Genomic DNA, 17976 nt, shown 5'->3' on the forward strand with positions numbered 1-17976 from the left:
CAGCGTGAAGAGGAACCACGATTTGCATATAGAAGAGACCACGGGGGAAAGCTGGCGTGGAGGATTAGGTTACTGTGGGGAGGTTAACTTAGGTTAGGTGGGGTTAATCTGAAGCAGGTGAGGCTAGGTTGAATTGGCTGCGGAATAGGAGAGGGAAGGACTGATGGGTAAGATAGGGTAGGTAGAGATGAGGCTAGGGTAGGGTAGGGTAAGGATAACACACACACACACACACACACACACACACACACACACACACACACACACAAAATAGCTAAGAGAGAGTATGTAGAGACAGGTAGAATGGGTAGGGTAGGGTGAGGATACACACACACACACACACACACACACACAGGACCAGGTTATTCAGTGTTTCGCCTACACAGGATCCCCTCTTGAAGCCCAGGTGTCTTATCAGCACATGGCCTGTCTTCCCCGGAGTTGGGTTAGGCTGGATTTAGTTTGGTTAGGCTAGATCAGAGTAGATTAGTTTTGTTTTAGTTATGCAAGGGTAAAGGTAGAGTATATGGTAGGTTTGGTTGGATTAGACCAGACCAAGATTAGGCAGTCCGTTCCCCGCGTCCCAGCAGGGTTCCAGCTTTTCACACGGCTTCACATGTCACCACTTTGGCACAATTACCCAGTGTCCATGTTGAGTTCATATTAGGGCTGTCTCATTCAGGACTGGTGTGATGGTATTACCGGGTGTGTTTTTATGACGACCGGACAGCACTCCATTACTCTGTCCACGCCATCAGCAGCAGCGTGGATTGGGATTAGATAGATTAGGTCAGCTCTAGTTTAGTCAGGTGAGCGTAGTTTACACTAAGTGAGGCAGCCCAATTTGGAGTAAGGTTGTTTAGGTGAGGCAAGACTAGTTCAGGTTAGGTTAGGTTAAGATATTTTGGTTCAGGATGTAAGGTTGGGCCATGTTATGTTAGGAGCAGGGCAGCAGAGAGCAGCAGGAAGAGCAGGAGGTAGGTGAGGGGGGAGGGGGAGGTGGTTTAAAGAGGACAGGACAGGATATTCAGCTCCTGCCTCGGTTTAGCCCACCTGCAGCCCCGAATAGGTGCACCGTGTACCGGCATGTGTAGACCCGCACTCAGGTAAATCAGTCACACACAGGTAAACACGCACAGGTAGACTACGAGGCAACCTAACCTCACGTGTCCTAACCTTACCTTACCAAATCAAACCTCACCTAACCTCACCTCACTTCGTATTACCTAACCTAGAATCTAACCTAACCTACCAAACCTCATCTCACCTGACTTAACCTCGCGAAACCTAATCTATCCCAGCACAACTCTACTTAACCTTTTTCGATCACATGTAAACTCAAAATACACAAATAACAGGCTCAGGTAAACCCACGTGAGAGAGACGAATACAGGTAAATGCTGTGTATCCTTGGCGGTTTACCCAGGTGGAAGATGGAGTGCTCAGACAGGTAACCTGGAAAACAGGTAATCCAACAGGGCAGGTAGGCGTTGTATACCTTCCTCGAGAGTTGGTTATTATGTAGGGCGTTGGGTAAGACAAGACACTACTACACCTCATACTGTCACACCACAAACTACCACACCTCACACTGCCATACATCATGCTGCCACATCTCATACTACCACACCACACACTACCACACCTCACACTGCCATACATCATGCTGCCACATCTAATACTGCCACACCCCACACTACCACACCTCATACTGCTACTTTCCACACGTCTTACACTGCCACGCCTCACACTACTACACCTCACACCACTACACATCACACATCTCACACTGCAACACCTTACTTTACTACACTTCACATATCTCACACTGCCACACCTCACACTACTACACTTCACACATGTCACATTGCCACACCTCACACTGCTACACTCCACACATCTCACACTGCCACACCTCACACATCTCACACTACTACACCTCACACATCCCACACTGCTACACCCTTCAGACCTCACACTACTATACTCCACATATTTCACACATACTGTAAACACCTCACACTGCTTCACCCTTCAAGCAACCTCACACTGCCACACTTCACACCACCATCCCTCACTACAAACTTAGAATAGCTGTGGAACTAAAAATGCGACAATCTATAAAAATAAAAAAATAAATAAATAATAATATATAGATTAATAAAGCGTCTTTCATTCACACACACGTAACTCATCCCTCGCGGTGTAATTAAATCGCTGTATATGTAAAAAAAAAATCGCTGTGTATGTAAAAAAAATCGCTGTGTATGTACAAAAAAATCGCTGTGTATGTAAAGAAATCGCTGTGTATGTAAAAAAAAAAATTGCTGTATGTAAAAAAAAAATCGCTGTGTATTTAAAAAAATCGCTGTGTATGTAAAAAAAAAAATTGCTGAATGTAAAAAAAATCGCTGTGTATGTAAAAAATCGCTGGGTATGTAAAAAAGAATCGCTGTGTATGTAAAAAAAAAAAATCGCTGTGTACTGTCTGTAAAAAAAAAAAATCGCTGTGTACGTAATGGTGGGTGGTTCTTTGAGTGATCCATTTCAAGTTAGGTCAGGAGTGATTCAAGGAGGAGTTCTTTCGCCATTGTTGTTTGTTTTGGTTATGGATTATGTTATGAAAAAGGTCATAAGGAGAACAGGTGCAGGAATTAACTGGACAGAAAATAAGAAGCTGATGGATTTGGACTATGCTGATGATATTGTACTGATTTGCGGAAGTATTTACGAGATGCAGAGGGTGCTCGATTGTCTGGTGGAGGAAGGAGAAAAAGTGGGATTGGTAATAAATTGTGGAAAGACTGAAATTATTAATATGAACGTGGAGAACCAAATCGATTGTGTAATTGGGAATAATGTGGTGAAGAATGTAGAAAACTTTAAATATCTGGGAACGATTGTATCATCTAATGGATCATTAAACAATGAAATTGAGGAGAGGATTAGACAGGCTTGGCGAGCTGTTGGAATGTTGAAATCTGTTTGGAATAATAATATGCTTTCGGTACATACTAAAGTGAAAATTTACAAGTCCATGGTTAGACCAATTTTAATTTACGGGCATGAGTCATGGTACAGTACAATTGCAACAGATCAGAAAGTATTAGGATTTGAGAATAAAATACTGAGAAGGATTCTTGGGGTAAAGTGGCAAGACAGAGTTACAAATGAAAGAGTAAGGGATATTACGAGAGTGGAACCAGTTAAGGAATATGTGAGACTGTCTCGCTGGAAGTGGCTGGGGCACATATACAGACAAGAAGGTTGTTTAATACAGGATGTGCCAGAGTGGATTGCTAGAGGAAGAAGAGGTAGAGGTAGGCCGAGGGAAACCTGGTTGAGGACAATGAAAAAAGAAGCAGGAGAGGAGTGTTGGTGGGACCTGAAGGAGATGGCAAGAGACAAATATTGGTGGAGAGAGTTCATTGAGGCCCTATGTATCCCGTGGGGTGCCACAGGAAATGATTGATTGATTGATTGATTGTACGTAAAAAAAATCGCTGTGTACGTAGAAAAAAAACTGCTGTGTATGTAAAAATAAATCGCTATGTACGTAAATAAAATCGCTGTGTATGTAAAAAAAATCGCTGTGTATGTAAAAAAATCGCTGTGTATGTAAATAAAATCGCTGTGTATGTAAAAAAAAAATCCTTTGACAGCAGAGAAGGGATTAAAAGAGAATCAGGCGAAAAATTAAGGATCAGCATTTTTCTTTTCAGCGACTGAGAGCAAGAAAATATTGCCTTTCCTAATATCCATGTTGCGACGGTGGAGGGAAAAATGGTCAGTAAAATCATCATCATCGTCATCGTCATTATCTTCATCATCGTCATCATCATCTTTTTCATCATCAGTGTTATTATTATTATTATTATTATTATTATTATTGTTGTTGTTGTTGTTATTATTATTATTATTATTATTATTATTATTATTATTATTATCATCATCATCAGTATCATCATCATCATCATCGTCATCATCATCATCATCGTCGTCATTATAATCATCATCATCATCATCATCATCATCATCATCATCATCATCACCACCCTGAGTAAGTCCACCGCAGAACAAAACCTCTCCCATCTTCTTGCACTCACACTTGTTGACCATCACCCTGTTCCATCCAATCCCAGCAAAGCCGAATCTCATCCCGCCATCTCGCCCTTTGTCCGCCTCTTCCTCGCACTCCATCTCTGGCCTGCCACTCAGTTATCCTGGTGGCTTAGCTGTTATCTGTTCTACGAGGGACGTGACCTGCCCACATCCATTTATGCTTCTTGTGTGTACTGATAATGTCCTTACTTATATCTATTGTGCCATTGATAAAACTCTCTTCTTATCTCTTCGTGTCAGCTGTCTTCTTATCTCTTCGTGTCAGCTCTCTTTTTATCTCTTCGTGTCAGCTCTCTTTTTAGCTCCTAGTGTCAGCTCTCTTTTTAGCTCCTCGTGTCAGCTCTCTTTTTTATCTCTTTGTGTCAGCTCTCTTTTTATCTCTCCGTGTCAGCTCTCTTTTTATTTCCTCGTGTCAGCTCTCTTCTTATCTCTTCGTGTCAGCTCTCTTTTTATCTCATCGTGTCAACTCTCTTTCTATCTCTTCGTGTCAGCTCTCTTCTTATCTCCTCGTGTCAGCTCTCTTCTTATCTCATCGTGTCAGCTCTCTTTTTATCTCTTCGTGTCAGCTCTCTTTTTATCTCCTCTCCCTGTCACTCAGCTCTCTTTTTCTCTCTCTTTGTCACTGCTAACCCAATCCTTTCCATTCCTCTCTAAGTATTCCTAAGTATAGCCTACCCTCCTAGGATTATTATTATTATTTTTTTAGGCTACACTTTTCCGGTCCGTAGGTTAGTGTAAATAAGACAAACTGATTATATGAAACTGTCAGCCTTTCCATTCTGCCCCCCCCTTCCAACCCCCCGCCCTTGCCCCCCCAAAGAAAAAGTTGAAAAATACCAGATGAAAAATTGGCACAGGATAAATGCAGCAGAATGAGATTGAAAAATAACACTGAACAAGAAAACAAGAAATACAACCATCATTCCCACGATATTGCAAACCCCCCCACCCCCCACCCTCACCCCACCTTCCCACTTCTCTCCCCTCTCCCCGCCTCCTCCTCAATCCCTTCCCCCTCCTTCCCCCTTACCCCTTTCCCCTCTCCCCACCTCCTCCTCTCCCTCTCTTCCATCTTCCTCCTCCTTCCCCCTCTCCCCACCTCCCCCTTCCTCCTCTCCCCCTCTCCCCACCTCCTCCTCCCACATTTCCTCTCTTTCACCATCCCCCCCTCCTCCTCCTTCTCCCTCTCCCCTCCACTGTCTCATCTCCTTTGCTCTCTTCATCCACTGCCCCCCCCCACCACTCCCCCCCAACCATGAGGTCTGTTGCTGTTTGCTTTCCTTTGTACACTCTCTCTCTCTCTCTCTCTCTCTCTCTCTCTTTTCCGACGCGAACAATCAACAGACAATCAGCGGTTTATTTTCTCTCGCCCGCCACATTGTCGGGTGGATTCCGGCGCAAGTTACGATTCGGCCCCGATGTGGGGTATTGTTGGGGCCGAGATGAAACGCGAGGCCGAGTGTGTTGTGGGGCTGCCTTCCTTTGTTTGGTAATTCATTCGGTACATAGAGTTACTTTTGTGTGATGCTGAAGCCGAGATGAAGCACGGGCCGAGTTTGCTGTTGTGATGATGATGTGGCCGTTCCTTGATTGCATCGTTTGGAGTACTCTTTGTGTGTGTGTGTGTGTGTGTGTGTGTGTGTGATTCATTTTTTTCGGTATATATGTGTGTGTGTGTGTGTGTGTGTGTGTGTGATTCATTTTTTGCGGTATATATGTGTGTGTGTGTGTGTGTGTGTGTGTGTGTGTGTGTGTGTGTGTGTGTGTGGTGACAAACTTTAGGACAATTTATGGTGACAGTCAAATGCAAAAAAATACGTACGGTCAAGAAATGGAGCAGAGTCTCTTTTCTAGAGTTGCCCCGACCGTGAAAGGGGTAATACGGCGGAGGTGTTCACAATTTTGTAACTTATTTCCTAACGCTGAGTGACAGAAGACAGTACCACCATCCACCCTTTCCACGCACTTCCTCTTGACTAGCACCATATTGTAATGTTAGCACTTCTTCGTGACTTGCATTGTATTCTAGTGTTAGTCTCGTGATGCATCTAATTTAGGCCAAGTTAAAGTGGATGGAGTATAGCGAGAGGCTTACGTAAGGAGCCTGTTCGTGACGTCATGCTGGCGAAAAAAGGGTGAAAATAAAGGGAGAGAGAGAGAGAGAGAGAGAGAGAGAGAGAGAGAGAGAGAGAGAGAACAGCTAAATCTCAGCTAGAAAAAAGAAATAAAAGAGAGTGAGACGCAGAAAAAAAAAGTACATATAATTCAATTTCAGTTCCAATATATAATAAAAACCTCTGGCCGCCTCACAATTATTAACGATGGACATTAATTAGGCGGTGAAAAATGGCGTGTATCAGAACGATGAGGGATGCCATATATATTTTACCATTTTTGGGGTGCAGGTATTGTGTTGTGTTGGGCCTTGCGAATTTTAGATAATAATGATAAAGAGTATTTTCAGTGCTATCACTACCACTTCTACTACTACTACTACTACTACTACTACTACTGCTGCTGCTGCTACTGCTACTCCTACTACTACTACTGCCACTATTACTACTATTAATAATAATAGTAATGGTAATAATACGAGTACAGTAATTATGTAGGTGTAGACCATACTGTATTCTCTCTCTCTCTCTCTCAAACACTTAACAGGTTTGAGCCATTCCTTCTTTTCTTCACCATTTCATACTAAATTTGATAACATATTTTTTTCTTGGTCAGATATATACCCCATGACAGCTCTTTCATTTCTCTGATTTTATGCCTCTTCAAGTTTTTTATATTATTTCTGAAGAGTCAAAGGTCAAATAATTATATATATTTTTTTTTCCCCACGGTCCTTGTGGTCCTTTCTTTACTTTTCCACGGTCTTGGTCACTTCATTAGTTTCCCACGGTCATTTATTTATTTATTTCCCACGGTCCTTTTTTATTTTCCCACAGTTCTTGTTTATTTCCCACGGTCCTTTTTTATTTTCCCACAGTTCTTGTTTATTTCCCACGGTCCTTTCTATTTTCCCACAGTTCTTGTTTATTTCCCATAGTCCTTTCTATTTTCCCACAGTTCTTGTTTAATTTCCCACGGTCCTTGTGCATTATACCTTGGACCTTTATTTCCCACGGTCCGATTTGTTTTCCCACGGTCTTTTCTACTTTCCCACGGTCCTTTTAGTTCTTTAATTATTTCCCCACGGTCTTTCTCCTCATGTACCTCTTTCCTCGCGGTCCATCGCGGTACTCTTTCTCCGCCACTGATGAGGGTATTAGTAAGAGGATCCAACTCATCCCCCATTGGCTGGCCGGTGGGGGAGGGGGGGGACGTGCTCCTGCCTGATTGGTGGACGCCCGACTAAGCCCCTCTGATTGGTCCAAGCTTCCGCCGCGGGTTTCTCTTGGCGGGAGATTTGAGTCTGGAGGGAATTTTGTCTTCTTGGATGAGAGGTTTGGTTGTGGGAAATTGCTTTTTTTTAATGATAAGGGGAATTGTGGAGTGCAAGGAGTATTATTATTATTATTATTATTATTATTATTATTATTATATTTTTGTTACTACCACTACTACTACCACTACTACTACTACTGCTCCTCCTCCTCGTCCCAACACTACTACTACTGCTGCTGCTGCTATATTATTATTATTATTATTATTATTATTATTATTATTATTATCACCGTTCTGCATATGTTTTGTAGAGGGATAATGTTTTTGTTCACTTCTGTGTTTGTGTCTGTTTCCTTTGACCTAAGCTTTTTTCTTTTTCCTTTTTCAGGGGTTGGTAGCGGTGGACCATATGTAGGTAAGACCTGGATAAGATTTGAGTAAGACCTGAGTACGACTTGAAGGACCCCGTCTTTGTTACGTGGCATTCGGTGACCTTTTTCTCTCCCACCTTTGTCCACTTTTTTCGAGGCTTGCCGCTAACGTTTGCACAGTCTTGTTTTTTAAGATTGACCGAATGTTGTACCTTAGGTTTGTACAGTCTTGTGCCATGGATTTGTCTCGTGTTCATTTTAAGACCCAAGTTTTGTACAGTGGTGGTATTATTATTATTAAATTATTATTATGATTATTATTATTACTATTATCATTATTATTATGATGATTATTATTATTATTATTATTATTATAGAATTTTTACCTCAGCAAGGCTAGCTAGTTTTGTCCAGTTTTGTCCCGTGGCTTTGTCCAGTTCTGTTGTCCAGTTTTATCCAGAAGTTTTGTCCAGTACCTTTGACCAGTCCCCCCCCCCGTGGTTTTGTCCATGTCCGGCGGTTTTCATTTTATTCATTTAATTTTCTTCAGTTTTGTCTCGAAATTTGGTCCAGTAGTTTTGTCATGCAGTTGTGTCCATTTTCGTCCCATGGTTTTGTCAGGTAGATTTGTCAGATAGATTCGTCCTGGAGTTTTGTCTCATTCTGTCCGGTAGTTTTGTCCTAATGATGATGAGGTGGAGGTCCAGTGGAGAATGTTTACACCTCCACCATCTTGGTTACCATGGCAACGCACCTGACTCAGCGACAGTATCAGATTTAGCCTTTGAGAGAGAGAGAGAGAGAGAGAGAGAGAGAGAGAGAGAGAGAGAGAGAGAGAGAGAGAGATAATATAATAAAGGAAAAGGTGATGAGTTACATAGATACGCAGACTACACAAGCCGGAGAGAGAGAGAGAGAGAGAGAGAGAGAGAGAGATCAAAGACAAGATACTGTATTTCATCACAGTAAAAAGTATATTGTAAAATGTCTGAGCTATAAAGGCGAAGATAATTGGAATATCGTTCAGGGCGTCTCTCTCTCTCTCTCTCTCTCTCTCTCTCTCTCTCTTTACGGGCGATATATTTTGACAAACATATTTTTCGTCAGGGTATTTTCCGCTTCTTTGCCGTCATCTTCCTTTTCCATTTTTCCCTCCCTCCCTTCTCTCCATTTTCCCTCCCTCCCTTCTCTCCATTTTCCCTCCCTCTCTTCTCTCCATTTATCCCTCCCTCTCTTCTCTCCATTTATCCCTCCCTCTCTTCTCTCCATTTTTCCCTCCCTCTCTTCTCTCCATTTTTCCCTCCCTCTCTTCTCTCCATGTTTCCCTCCCTCTCTTCTCTCCGACCAGTTTTGTCTCTCCCTCACCTTTTTCCTTCTTTTCTCTCTCATCTCTCCATTTTTCCTTCCTTCTCTCCCTGCTTTCTTCTTTCATTTGTCTCCTTCCATCTTTGCTTCGAATTTTCCCTCTCTGTTTCTCTCCCTCCTCCCCCCCGCTTTTCTCTCCCTCCTTTCCTTTCTGGCTGTCCCTGTCTGCTGTCTCCCGTCCCTCCTTCTCTCACTTCCTCCTTCCTTCCTTCCCTCTTCTCCTTCCTTCTCTTCATTCCTTCTTTTCTCTCCCCCTTTCCATATTTCCTTTTCTTTCTCTATTTCCATTTTTCATTCTGTACTTCCTTCTTCCTTGTCATCATTTTCTTTCCTCTACCTTCCTCTTGCTTTCCTCCATCTCTCCTTCCACCCTCTTTTCCTTCCATCTCTCCTTCCACCCTCTTTTCCTTCCATCTCTCCTTCCTCCCTCTTTTCCTTCCATCTCTCCTTCCACTCTTTTCCTTCCATCTCTCCTTCCACTCTTTTCCTTCCATCTCTCCTTCCATCTCTCCTTCCTCCCTCTTTTCCTTCCTCCCTCTTTTCCTTCCGTCTCTCCTTCCTCCCGTCTCTCCTTCCTCCCTCTCTTCCGTCCATCTCTCCTTCCTCCCTCTCCTTCTTCCATCTCTCCCTCCCTTCCACCTCCTCTCACTTCGTCCTTCCTGCGCCCTCTTCCTTTCTCCTTCAGTTTTTCTCTCCATTCTTCCCTTTTCCTTTCCATCCTTTCTTTCCTCCATCTCTCCCGTTTCTTTACCTCCCCGGATCCCTCCCTCCTTCCCCCATCTCTCCATCTCATCCTTTTTCCCTCTCATCGCTCTTTTTTTTTTTTCTCCTTTTTCAGTTTGTCGTGTCTCACCCTTTCTCCTTTCTTTTCTCTGTCTCCTTCCCTCCCCATTTCCCTTCCTTCCTTCCTTCCTTCCCTCCTTCCTTCCTTTCCATCCTAACTTCCTTCCTTCCTTCCTTTCCTCGTAACTTCCTTCTTTCCTTGCCTTCTTGCTTCTTCCCTCCCTCCTTCCCTCCCTCCCTCCCTCCCTCCCTTCTTTTATTCCTTCCTTCATGTTTTCCTCACGCCGTCTCTTTCTTTCCTCGTTTCTTTCCTTCCGTATATCATTACAACTTTTCCCATCTCTCTTAGTCTCTCATGCATAGCTTATCTCACACCATCCACTCCATCCCTCCTTCTTCTTTATATCCTTCCCTCATTCTTTCCTCCTCAGCACGTTTTCTCTCCCTTTTTCCTTCATACAACATTTTCTTTCCTTCCTCTTTCTTCCTCACTTTTACCTTCCTTTGTGCCTTTCCTTTTCCTTCCTTCCATCCTGCCTTCCTTCACTTTCCCTCTTTCCTTCCTGCCTTCCTTCGCTTTTTCCTCGTTCCTTCCTTCCTTTTCTTTCTTTCCTTCCTTTCTTGTTTCAGTACAGTTTTTTATCATCCCCTTTTCATGGATATTCTCCCTCATTCCATTCCTTCCTTCATGCCTCTTCTCCATTAACCTCCTTTTCCCCTCTTTCCTTCCTTTCTCCTTCCCTTCTCGTTACTCTCCCATTCCTTCCCCTCCTATCTCCTTCTTCCCTTCCCCTCAATTCTCCCTCTTTCCTTCCCTTCCTTTCTCCCTCTTTCCTTTCCTTCCTTTCTCCTTCTTTCCTTTCCTTCCTTTCTCCTTCTTTCCTTTCCTTCCTTTTTTCCTCTCTCCTTCCCTTCCTTTCTCCTTCTTTCCTTTCCTTCCTTTCTCCTTCTTTCCTTTCTTCCTCTCTCCTTCCCTTCTTTTCTTCCTCATTCCTTCTTATTTCTCCCTCTTTCCTTCCCCTCCTTTCTCCCTCTTCCCTTCCTTTCCTTTCTCTCTCCTTCCCTCTCCTTTCTCCCTCATTCCTTCCCATCCTTTCTCCCTCTTTCCTTCCCCTCCTTTTTTCCCTTTCTTTCCTCCCTCTTCCCTTCTCCTTTTTTCCTCTTCCCTTCTCCCTTCTCCCTCTTTCCTTCCCCTCCTTTCTTCCCTTCCACCGGTCATTCCAACATTCCAAGGTTTGTCCCCACCCTTTCTCATGCATGCCTCTCAGCTTCCACTCATTCTTTCCTAACCTCGTAATCTCCTTCCTTCCTTCCCTCTTTCCTTCCTTCCCTCTCTCCTTCATTCTCCTTCCTTCCCTCCTTCTTTCCTTCTCTCCTTCTTTCCTTCCCTCCTTCCTTCCTAGTCAGCCTTCCTCCTTCCACATCTTCATCATTCACCATCTCTCCCTATAACACCTATTGGACTCATCCTCCTTTCTTCCATCTTTCTTTTCATCCGACATCCACTTTTGCCTCCCTCCCTCCCTCCATTTCTCCTTCATGTTCCTTCCTGTCGCCTCTTTCTGTTTCTCCTTTTTTCTTTCGTTCCTTCATGTCCTTCCCTCCCTCCCTCCCCTCATCCCTCCCTCCCCCACACAGCCTTCACTCCCTCCCTCCCTCCCTCTGTCTCTTTATGTTCCTTTCCGTCACTGCTTCCTTCTCCTCTTCATTCTCCTCTTTATCTCTCTCTCTCTCCCTCCTTCTCTTCCTTCATCTTTTCCTCTCTCTCCCTCCCCTCCTTCCTTCCTCCGGCATTCCTTTCCTTCCTCCATCCTCACCTGCTCTCCTTCATTCCTTCCTTCCTCCATCCTTCAACTTTCAGTCCCTCGCGCTCCCTCTCTTTAGTTCATTTCAATCCATCCCTCGTTCCTCCAACTTCCCTGTCTCCTCCAACTTCCCTCTTTCCTCCAACTTCCCCCTTCCTCTAGCTCCTCCTTTCCTTCAACTCTCTCTTTCCTCCAACTTTCTCTCCGGTTCCTCCTCTCTCTTCCTGGCCAGGCCGCAATTAGTCCCCTGGCGGAGCTAATTTAGACTAACAAAGTCACCCAGTCTGCGGAAAATAGGCGAGTCCCCCCTTTATCGATGGGAAGAAAACGGGAAGTGGCTTGGAGGCAGGCGGGAGTAATTGAGAGAGAGAGAGAGAGAGAGAGAGAGAGAGAGAGAGGAGAAGTGAGAAAACCCCTGAGAGAGAGAGAGAGAGAGAGAGAGAGAGAGAGAGAGAGAGAGTGAGAGAGAGAGAGAGAGAGAGAGAGAGAGAGAGAGAGAGAGAGAGAGAGAGAGAGAGAGAGAGAGAGAGAGAGAGAGAGAGAGAGAGAGAGAGAGAGAGAGAGAGAGAGAGAGAGAGAGAGAGAGAGAGAGAGAGAGAGAGAGAGAGAGAGAATAGGAGAAATGAGAGAAGTCCCCAGTCAGAGAGAGAGAGGGGGGGTGGAGGGAAGGAGGGAGAGAGAGAGACAAAATACCCAGACCAATCAGAATCCAGTAAAACCGTTAAATTCAAACATCAAAGCTGCAACTTTCGTAACGGATTAAAAAAAAGTCAGTCATTCAAAATTTAAATTGGAGAGGCGAGCAAGGAAAGCGCCACATTAGCATAGCGGCATTTGGTTGAACTATCATTAATTATACAGTCTAGTTTCATTTGTATGTCCATGAATGTGTTTGTATTATTCAGGAGTTAAAAGGATATACTGCTTAGCCTGAAGGTGTGTGTGTGTGTGTGTGTGTGTGTGTGTGTGAGAGAGAGAGAGAGAGAGAGAGAGAGAGAGAGAGAGAGAGAGAGAGAGAGAGAGATTTATACATACATACCTTTCAGTGTATAATATTGCACCCAAAATGATCAAAGGCGTATTTCCCAAGGCTAAAATTGTCTATATATTAATTGAGAATGTCGAAATCAGGTAGTCTTTCTGTTTATGTATTTTTCACACACACACACACACACACACACACACACACACACACACACACACACACACACACAGTCTCTCTCTCTCTCTCTCTCTCACACACACACACACACACACACACACACACACACACACACCAGCAAGCAGAAAAATATTGGGAAAAAATCATCCGCTGAGACAGGCACATACAATGATGGCAGAGAAAATTGAAAGCAGCGAAGGCAAAAAAGAAAACGAAGCGGCACAGAAAATTGGACGAGGGATTGCGGGGGAGGGGGGACTAGAGCAGACGATGGTGGCGATAAAGGTGGATGGAGTGATGAAAGAGGAGTGAATATACGTGATGATAGCGTTCTTTCATTTACTTCAGCACCGTTGAAGTGTTCTGTTGAGCTCTATTAATATCGGTAATTGCAGTGGTGCTATTACCGTTGTCAGTGAAGTTGGACGGAGGCTGTTTATTCACCCCTGCCTGTGTCTGTGTACAAGATATCTCAAAAAGCTGTCATCGGATTTGAAGGAAATTTGGTGGGTAGGTGGGCAGTGGGTCAAGGAGGAGTTAATTAGATTCTGGGGTGGATCCGGATACAGGAAGAAATCATAACTTACTTGGTGAAGATATGTGCTCTCTGGTTCGCGTAACTTGGCAGACTGAGACCGTAGAGTTAATGGACTAGGCTATGTGAGATCGTAAAAGTATGCATCTGATAGGAAAGAGGAATAACAGCAATAAATCATAAGTTTAATTGGCGATAGTGTAGGTATCTGCTCTTCCTTATCTGGTTAATGTTGTTGCCTCCTCTTCCTCTTCCTCCTGTTTCTCTTCTTCCTCCTGTTCTTTTTCTCCCACCTCCTCCTCCTCTTCTCCCTGTTCCTCTTGTTGTTGTTGTTCTTCCTCCTCCTCCTCCTCCTCCTCCTCCTCCTCCTCCTTATCACCATCACCCTCACGGCCAACAAGATCGATATTTACAGGTATAAATAAAAACTAACGTAGGTTCAAGTTCCAGTGTTTTTCCAGTGTAGTTTATAGACACGTGGCTGCTCTCTCTCTCTCTCTCTCTCTAGCACTGCACTATATTGTACCCTGGCTCTCTCTCTCTCTCTCTCTCTCTCTCCGCCCTGTTGTTACATTCCGTGTTCTTGCTCTCCCCCTCTTCCTTTCCATTTAGATTCTTATTGAGAGAGAGAGAGAGAGAGAGAGAGAGAGAGAGAGAGAGAGAGAGAGAGAGAGAGAGAGAGAGAGAGAGGATTACACATGGAGGGGAGAGGGGAAAGGTCAAAAAAATGGAAGGCACCACAAAATAGAGAAAGGAGTGGAAAAATATGTGCTGGAAAGAGAGAGAGAGAGAGAGAGAGAGAGAGAGAGAGAGAGAGAAAGGGGGGGGAAGAAGAATAATAGATCTGGAGGAAGAATGGGAGGGAGGAGAATAGTGGAGGAGGAGGGATGGAGAGAAATAAAGATAGGGGGAGAAGGGTTGGAAGAGGAGGAGGGGGAATGAGAGGAAAGAGGAGGACGGAGAATATATGGGAAGGATAATGAAGAAGTTGGAGAGAGAATGTGAGGTAGGAGGGAAAGAGAGAGGAGGAGGAGGGGGGGAGATAAAAGTGAGGGAAAGGGGAAGGGGGTTGGAAGAGGAGGGGAAAGGGGAGGGGAAGGAGGGACGTCGGTAATAAATTTAAAGGGAAGGGAAACTGAGATAATAAATGGAAGGGGAATAGCCATTGGAGGAGGATGGATGGGAGGGGAAAGGGAATATAAAGGGAATTGAAAGGGAAGATAAAGGGAAAGGAAAGAGAGGAGATTAAGGGAAGGGAAAGAGAGCAGATAGCAAGAAGGAAAAGAGCAGGTAACAGGAAGGAAAAGAGAAGATAATGGCAAGGGAAAAAGAGAAGAGATAAAGGGAAGGAAAAAAGAGAAAAGAAAAAGGGAAGGGAAGAGGGAGAAGATAAAGGGAAGGGAAAGAGAGCAGGTTACAAGAAGGAAAAGAGAAGATAACTAGAAAGCAAAGAGAAGGTAAAGGGAAGGAAAAGAGAAAATACAGGGAAGGGAAAAGGGAGAAGATAAAGGGAAGGGAAAGAGAGCAGATAACAAGAAGGAAAAGAGAAGAAAAGGGAAGGGAAAAAGAGAAAATAAAGGGAAAGGAAAGAGACGAAAAAAAGGGAAGGGAAAGGGAAAATAAAAGGAAGGAAAAAGGGAGGAGATAAAGGAAGGGACGAGCATAACCCTTTCAGTCCAATGGCGTATCTTATTTGCTTTATTCATGGTACATTTAGACGATTTTATTCAGCTTGCGTCACACCCCATGAAGTGGAGGGGTTGCTGCAGGCTCTCCCCAACCCCCCAGCACCACAAAGCCTCCCCCGTGCTGACTAAAATCGTCTGGAGATAGCAAGGATGATAAATAGGTCCTCGTGTTGAAGGTGTTTAATATAGGTAAGGGAGATGCAAATACCTCTCTAAACGATGCTATTTTGTCCCCCCCCTTCCCCTCTCCCCCTCCCTCGTCTTCCCCTCTCTTCCTATCCTTCCCCTCCCCCCTTCCCCGTCTTCCCTCTTTTCCTTCTCCCTTCTCCCACTTTCTCCTCTCCCTTTCCCCCTCCTTGCACCTTTTCCCTTTCCTTCCTCTCTCCCCTTCCCCCTCCTTACCCCCTCCCCTTCCTTCCCCTCCCCTCCAGTCCATTCCATCGCCTTTACTTCACTTCCCCTCCCTTCCTTTTCTGCCCTTGTGTTTCCCTCCCTTCCACACATTTCCCTTTCATTTTTCACCTGCCTTCCATTTCCTTCCCTTTCCTCCCCGTTCCTTTCCCTTCCTTTCCTTTCCTTCCTTTCCCTTCCCTTCCATTCCCTTCCCTTCCCTTCTCTTTCCTTCCCTTCCCTTCCGTACCCTTCCTCTCCCTTCCCTTCCTTTTCCTTTCTTTTCCCTTTTCCTTTCCTGTCCTCCCCACCTCCGTCTCATTCCCTTCCCTCACCTCAACTATTCTCCATTCCTTTCCTTTTATTTTTCTCCAGATCATTTCACCCCACACCACTCGTCTTTCTTCATGTTTCTCCATTCCTCTCCTCTCCTCTCCTCGCCTCTCCTCTTCTCTCCTCTCCTCTCCTCTCCTCTCCTCTCCTCTCCTCTCCTCTCCTCTTCTCTCCTCTCCTCTCCTCTCCTTTCTCTCCACTGTACCCCTTTCCTTTCTACTGCACTCTGCTACACTCTTTTCTCTCACCAGTCTAATCCTCTCCTCTCTCTTTTTGCCCTGCCCCTCGTCTCTCCACTCCCCTGCATTGCTCTCACTTCTCTCTTTCTTTACCCCACGCCTCACCTCTTCACTGTGCTGCATTCCTCTCTCTCTCTCTTTCTCCCCTCTCCACTACACAGCACTCCAATCTCTCTCTCTCTCTCTCTCTCTCTCTCTCTCTATCACATGTTAATTATGCAGATGTTGGTAATGTAAAGAATTAACATACAAATGAATATGGATATGACCCTGAAGGTTAAATATTCTTAACATATTTCTTAGGAAGGGATACAAGAGCCCATTTTATTGTCGAAGTTCCCTAACACCTTTTCTTTAGCGATTTATTTTCGAAACCACTCACTGTTATCCTGTGTTTTACTTCTTATATCTTTTTCTTAATGTCGACATAGATTCCATGCCTATCACACAAGGATTTAGTAACGGAGCAGAATTAGGAATAAATCGGTAAGGAAGAGGTGTTTGCAGGCTTCCTAACTACACCAGAATATCGCCCAAGGTGGTTTACACGCCAGCCAAAATACAGCCTAATGCGTGCTTAGTGTTATACTCCTTTCACCTTAACTTGGCCTAAGACTTCCATTAACACCTTCATTACAGGAGGTGAAAGAAAATTGCCTTGAGACAGCAGGTGTAAAAGAAAAGTTACCTGGAGATTGATTAGTTACTTATATTTTAACTTAAGAAAATTCAGGACGATGTTAGGTCCCTCCATCCTCCTTAGCGTCGCCTGTCTCTTCCTATACTTCTTTCACCTTAACTTGGCTTGGCTCAGATTTTCGTCCTTGTCATCGTACTGGAGGGGTTGACTTAGGTGGTTCTTGGCTGGGGGTGTCAGTGGATGGTGAAATTTCTCTCTCTCTCTCTCTCTCTCTCTCTCTCATCTCCCCGACACTAACCGGATTAAGGGAACAGCACTGGTTACACGGTCAACACCTGGATTACACTTTACCTGCTTGTTTTGGTGTTGTCCTGTGTGTGTGTGTGTGTGTGTGTGTGTGTGTGTGTGTGTGTTTGCTTTAATTTTCCTGTTTGTTTTTGTGTTGTCCTGTGTGTTTTTTTGTTTTAATTTTCACTCCCATCATCATCATCATCATCATCACCACCATCATCATCATCATCATCATCATCATCATCATCATCATCATCATCATCATCATCATCATCACCACCCCATCATCATCATCATCATCATCATCACCACCACCATCATCATCATCATCATCACCACCATCATCATCATCATCATCATCACCACCATCATCATCATCATCATCATCACCACCCCATCATCATCATCATCATCATCACCACCCCATCATCATCATCATCATCATCATCATCACCACCCCATCATCATCATCATCATCATCATCACCACCACCACCACCACCACCACCACCACCACCACCACCACCACCACCACCACCACCACCACCACCACCACCACCACCACCGTCATCACCCTCGTCATGCTGCATTGGCCGGACACGTGGAGGCATAAAATAAAATACTGTTATATATTTACGTTCTCTGGTCCAAATGCTTTTCCGATGTAGACTACTTACCTTCATGAAATTGGTGCCCCTCCCCTCCCCCCTCCTCCCCCTTCCCTCTCCCCTTCCTCCCCCTTCCCTCTCACGCACTCCCTCCCGTCTGTCTCATCCCCCCTTCCTCATACACTCACTCCCTTCCCTCTCACTCTGCCCTCCTTTCTAACTCACCCCCTCCCTTTCGTCGCACCCTCCTCTCAT

The sequence above is a fragment of the Coenobita brevimanus genome, chromosome 62 (genome assembly GCF_032717465.1).
Source record: "Coenobita brevimanus isolate Jiangsu-jjx chromosome 62, ASM3271746v2, whole genome shotgun sequence".
In the NCBI taxonomy this organism is placed as follows: domain Eukaryota; kingdom Metazoa; phylum Arthropoda; class Malacostraca; order Decapoda; family Coenobitidae; genus Coenobita; species Coenobita brevimanus.